This window comes from Artibeus jamaicensis, unplaced genomic scaffold (assembly GCF_021234435.1).
Source record: "Artibeus jamaicensis isolate MK-2021 breed Jamaican fruit bat unplaced genomic scaffold, CSHL_Jam_final scaffold_847, whole genome shotgun sequence".
Lineage (NCBI taxonomy): Eukaryota > Metazoa > Chordata > Mammalia > Chiroptera > Phyllostomidae > Artibeus > Artibeus jamaicensis.
Genome location: NW_026522057.1, coordinates 25,096,264 through 25,102,488, shown reverse-complemented (window position 1 = coordinate 25,102,488; position 6,225 = coordinate 25,096,264).

Sequence of the window (6,225 nt, the reverse complement as noted above, 5' to 3'; positions counted from 1 at the left end):
GGGCCCTGCTGAACTGGGTTCTGGGGAGACTCAGATCTGGGGGCGCTGGCCTGGGATGAGGCCACGCAGAGCCGAGAGACCAGGAGAAACACTGAGCTCCGAATGTGCCTCTGGAGCCTCCAGGTCGAGCTCTGCATGAAAAAAATCTACACAGGGCTTTTCTGCTACGGGCGGGGGCCGTCAACTTTGCTTTTGAATCAAGCCACTTTGCATTGCTTTTCTGTCCTTTGTAGCTGACAGGGTGGCAACCGGTATAAGGATTTTAATAAACCCCATTTTTCAGATGAGTAAACTGAGGCCCAGAGAGGTTGAGCTAGGTGCTCCAAGTCACACAGCTATGGATGGACAGAAGCAGTGTCGAGACTGAAAAGCTCTCACCCCCAACTTAGTCCACTTAAGGTTCCCTGGGGGAAGAGGGGGTTCTCTGAGGTCATTTTCAGCAGGACCCAGAGGACAAAGGAAAAAAAGGGTAACCTGCCCCGGTTACCATGTGGCCGTGTGGGCTCAGACAGGTAGTCTCACTTCTCTGAGCCTCAGGCTTGGAACAAAATGTCCTACCCCTGTGGGGTGCAGGCTCCCCCTCGGGCAAGCAGGGTGGTTGCCTCTTGCCCCCACCCCAGAGGACCGTGGTGAGCAGGGGGCTTCCCAGCCAGACAGCCAAGGCCCCCCGTAGCAGACAAACACCCCCCCCAACACACACACACTCCACCTGGTTTTAAATGTCTCTCAAAGACCAAATTCAATTTGGTCTAACTCCGCCAGCTCTGCAGTGCAGAATTCATCAGATGAGGAGCCTGCTTTTCGGGGAATAATTCATTTTTCCGGTGTCGGAGAGGAGAGTAATTGATCCAGGGGGCTGACGCCTCCCTCCCACCTGCCCTCCCTCCCAGGACCATCTGACTCCAAATGCAGCCCGGGTAGGCCAAAGTCACAGCAATAAATAGGAGGGGGCTTCTGCTTTAATATATTGGATTATTCCACTCGCTGGTGACAAAAAACAAGATTTAATTCCCCGAGAAGGCCAGCAGAGAAAATCATTTCCCTGTCTGCTTCTTCCTTTCCTTTTTTTTTTTTTTTTTTCTTTTTTTCAGAGATGTCTTTGTCTTTATGTAGGCTCCCGGCTGCAGTCTCCACCAGCAGGGGCTCCCTCACCTGCCCACCTGGCCAGGGTCTTCCTCCGCTGGGCTGGAGAAGGGGCAGGATCCTCTCCGCCCAGGCCCCTCGACCATGGGTCTCTGAGGACAGAGGCTTCTGTTCACATTTAGATGCCACCATGACACTTAGCACACTGATAAATTAGGACAACAAGCCCTGGGAAAAGACCAGTTAGTCCCACAGGTGCGACTGATGGACAGGAAGCTAAGGACGCTTCCTTGGCTAGGGAAGTAATTTAGTATCATACTCTTCCTCAGCTCAAGTGTCCACTCAGATCAAGCGTCTACCCGCTGCCTCCTCCAAGAAGCCTTCCTTGATTATGGTCCAGGTTAGATGCCCCTCCTTTAGGCTCCCAAACTACAGGGCGTTGTGTCTCACAGCCCATCTACAAGGGGTGACTGTGGTGACTGTGGTCACCCCTTGTTCATTTTATTTATTTAACAAGCTCATAGACAGCACTTTCTCTGTGCAGCCCCCGACCCGAGCGCTGTGCAAATATGGAATCATTTGATCCTCCTGACAACCCTGTAAGGTAGGTCCTATGATCAGCCCCATTTTGCAGATGAGGACACTGAGGCAGTTCCTGGTAAAGTGTTGTGGCCAAGGTCACACAGGCAGGGAGGGTCAGGCTGGGAATGCACATCTGTCTCCCCCATTAGCCTGCGAGCTCCGGGGGGGACAGGGGCCTCGCTGGCTCGCTGTTGTATCCTGGGAGCAGAACAACGTGTCTAGCGCACAGAAGGTAAATGCTTAGGCACCGAGTGCTTTTGCAGAAGAACCATAGGTCCATCCCTGAGGCTCAGCCTGACATCCTGTTGTTTCCATGGAACCCCGAGGCCCGTGCCCTCCACCCCCCACCCACAGCACAGTCACGTCCTGGGAAGTCACATCCTTGGTGTGGGAAGAACTCCGGCTCCAGAGTGAGACAGACCATAAGTGGACGCAGCCCTGCAGGTGTGACCTTGGACAGAACTGGAAACGTCAGTTCTCTGGGCCTCAGTTCCATCACAGACTCTCAAATGGGGACCCTGCTAGCACACAGGCATGCTGGGAAAATCAAATAAAACCTCAGACGAGCAGTGCTTTGAACCTGCCTCGCACGTAGCGAGCACACGGTAGGTGGAAAACATCAGGAATGATCAAATATGGGCGACACGATACTGTTGCCGTGCTCGGAAAATAACAGAGGCTTATCGACCTGCGTGGTGAATCGAGCTCTGAGACTCGGCCGGAAGGATGGATCGTTGGTAATGCAGTGCAGGCGAGATGGGCGAGTCCTGGGGCATCGCCAAGGAGGATTTGGCAAATCACACATAATCCATGGACTCCTGGGAGTGACCAAGAGGTGGGAGAGTCTGAACCAGGGACTTCCTGGACCAGAAATAGCACCTGGCAAGTGTTTCATTCATCCACCCAGTGCACGTGGAATGCCTTTCGTGTGCATGAAGCAACGTGGTCAGGGAGGGGCACACACTTTGGGGCTCCTCGGACCAGGCCAAGGCCCAGCTAGCTCTGCCGGCCACTGCCTTATGACCTTGACCAGTAGACCCTCCTCTCTGAGCCTTAGCTTCCTCCTGCATAACCTGGGTTGATGAAATGAAGCCTCCCCAGGGGCTGCCTCGGGCAGTTGATGACAGACTGTGGAGGGTAAGAGATCAACACACCTTCGCCCCTCCCGCCTCTCAGCGGCCAGCCAGGTGGGTCTGACAGCTGTGTCTGGAACCTCCGGCCCTTCAGCTCCTCGGGACAGCAGAGCAGGCTGGCAGGTGGCGTGGCAGGTCCCGTGTTGCCAAGGGGACGAAGCCAGGTGAAACCCGAGGGTTTCTGTCTCCGGATCCTTGTTCTCAAGCCTGGATGTGTGGCCTCCCTGACCCCTGGGAGAGGAAGGGAAGAGGGAGAGCAGGGTGGGGAGGGGGCTGGAGACCCCCTGCATGCAGGTTCATTTAGCAAAGGTGACCTCAGAATGGAGCCCATGAGGCTGAGACAGGTCAGAGGGACATCCCCTGAGGGAGGAATGCAGGGGAGCATGGCTGGTGGCCTGAGTGGTCAGGGGCCTCAGAGAAAAGATGCTCAGTAGCTCAGAGGTTCAGGAATTCCCCTGAGCACCCCTCTGTGACTCACAAACATCACCTGGGTGGAAGGTTCCATGCTCTTCACATCCCCCTCCTCGACCCCAGCCCCCTCCCTTGCCCAGGCAGTTCTTCCTGACATCTGACTGAAAGCTTTGCTGCTGCATCACCCACAGACCCCAACTGAAGGAGTAGGAGAGGCCCCGGCCCTGCCCGCCCTGTCTGCAGAGCTCCCGGCTCAGCTTGAGGTAATCCTGCTGACACTTAATTGGCTCTTGTTGGAGGAGAATGAATACCATCTCATCTTAATCTTCCTCATTATTCTCCTGGTTCAGCAGAGTCAACACAAGATTAGGTTTAATTTATGGGAGAAAAAATAGCAAAGTCATTACTCACCAGGAGATCAGGATTGGATCTGCCTGGGTGGCCTGTGTTCCCTGCAGGTGTGGGGCTCTGTTTAGGGTGGACGGGTTGGGGGCTCCAGGACCCAGATCTTCTGGGGGCTGTATCCCTGGAGACCATCAGCCCTTCCTAGTCTTATAGGACTTATCATCCAGAGGACCCAGCCTCTGAAATGTTTCTTGGGAGCCTCTGGCGTAAGAGCATCCCGGAAGCAGGACAAGAGGCCCAGCCCCTGCAGACCCAGCCCCTGCAGACCCAGCCCCTGCAGATCCAGACTTAGCCCCAAGCAGTGGAAAGAAATCAGGCTTTGGGTTCAAATTCAGCTTTCCGAGGCCTCCTTCTTTTCGAAGAACTGGGCAGGACCACTCGTTCAGGGTACTCCCTGGACAATGCTGCCACCTAGTGGTAGAACTGGTCTCTCCTTTCCTCCTCCCTCCAGGTCCACAATGAAAGGTACCAAGCGCACAAAAATCCAGATTCACGAAATAAATAAATCAGAACGAGGAAAGGGGACTTTTGTCGACTGCAAAATGGCTACAGGGCTCCATGAAGAAATCTAAAAGAAAATTCATCTTACCTCCCCGGCCGCCGTGGCTAAAGTGGCCCAGAAACACTTAGCAGCCCGTCCTCCTCCGCCCCCGCCCACCCCCCTCGCCCCCCGGCAGTGATGTGCGCAGAAGCACTAACACCCCACAGTCCTTGTCATCCCCGGCTCTTCCCACTCTTCCTCACCTCGGAGCCCCTAACTGCTGCCCCTGCTTTGTCCCCTGGCCTGTGTCCCAGCCTCAACCACTTACTCCCGTGTTGCCCCGGACAACCACATCTCTCTGAGTCGTAGCTTCTTGTCTGGACCTACCAGGGAGGGCCGCTGGGCAGATTAAATGAGCCTGTGTGCTCAGCACAGGAACTGACACCTGTGCGGCCTCCACCGACACCTGTCACTTGTCATCGCTGTCATCATTATCGTTCACCATCATCGTTGTCATCGTTAGTGTCCAGCCCGTTACTCTTGGGAAATTCGGCTTCATCAACTAGGCTGTCAGTTGCTCCTATTTAACTCCCCGTCCCAGCTCCCGCTGGACAAAGCAAGGTTTTCCCTTCAAGGACACTGAGATAATTTCTGCCTCCTATAGCATTTATACCTTATAAGAGAGTGCACACAGTAGGTGCTCAGGACACTCTCAGAACTACCTGTCTACACCTCCAACCTCACGTCAAACGGTTCCCCAACTTGCCCACTGAGTTCTGGCCACGCTGGTTGCCTTTCTGATCTGTGAATAAGTCTGTTCCCACCTCAGGGCCTTTGCACTTACTGCTCCTGGGCTGTGCTTCCCCCAGCTTTCTGCTGGTTTCTCCTTATCATTCAAACGTCACTTCCTCCGGGGACCTTGACCAAAAGAGCACTCCCACCCTCACTCTCTACTTTGTTTACTGTACTACAGAAGTCAAGAGCCCATTGGCTGAATAGAATTCCATTTATTAGCTGTGTGGCCTCAAACAAGTTGCTTAACCTCTCTGTGCTTCAGTTTTCCCACCTGTAAAAACTGAATGTAATGGTTCCCACTTCATAAGGTTATTATGATGAATATATATATGTCTTAGAGTAGTGCCTGGCATGGATATTAAGTGCTATACCATGTTAGTAAATTTTTTTATTTATTCATTTAGCCTCTTGTGTTTATGCTTCTCCATCTGGGCTGTGTATTTCAGGAAGGCAGAGACCTTGCCTGCTTTATCCCTGCCTAATAGATAGTAGGTGCTCAATAAGTATTGATCAGTTTGAAAGGTTCTTCGGGGACCTGCAGGCCTCTCTCTCCTTAGCCAATGTTCGGGGCCATCGAACACGGTGGCTGGCTAACTTGTCTACCATTCCTGGCTTTAGCTCACCCCACTCCCCAGAAGGGCCCTTGGGCGCCCCCTGCTGGAAAGTGTGTAGGTTTTCCTTGAAGGAAGCTGATAGCTGCAGTCCCGTTAAACTGTACGGTTCCTGGGGGTCCAACTCTGCTCTCTAGATTAGAGACAATGTAGCTGGGGGGTTAAGAGCAAGATCCTTGGAGCAAGGTGCACCTGGATTAGCACTAGTGCTTCTCCAGTTATTCTGTGTGCCATTTGCCAAGAAAGTCCCTCCGTCTGGTCCCGTGAAGAAAGACGGTAACAACACCCTCTCCCCCTTCCCCACCTCCGTCTGGGGGACCAGGGTGGTGTGACAGGATGTGCCCTGGACACGGTGAAGCTTGCAGGCTCCCCTCCCCACCCAGCCAGACCCCCTGCAGCATCAGCCCTTCGACAGCTCAGGAGCAGCTGTCTCGTCTTCCCGAGCTAAACACCCCCAGTCTATCCGATGGTCCCTCCAGTGCCAGGTACTTGGGGACAGTGGGTCTGGACCACGCCATTATCCAAGCCCTTCAGGTCTCCTCTGCAGGCTCCGGGGGTAGAATGTAGCCTGTGGGCTACTGGCTCTTTCCTCTGAGAGCAGGCAGTTGGCTGGAGGTGGCCTCCCTGGGCTTGTACCCTCTCAGCCCACCCCACGCCCCTCCCTGGCTGCTCTGTCTCCCCATCACAGCCCAGAGATGGAGGTTTCCCTGGGCCCTCTCCTGCC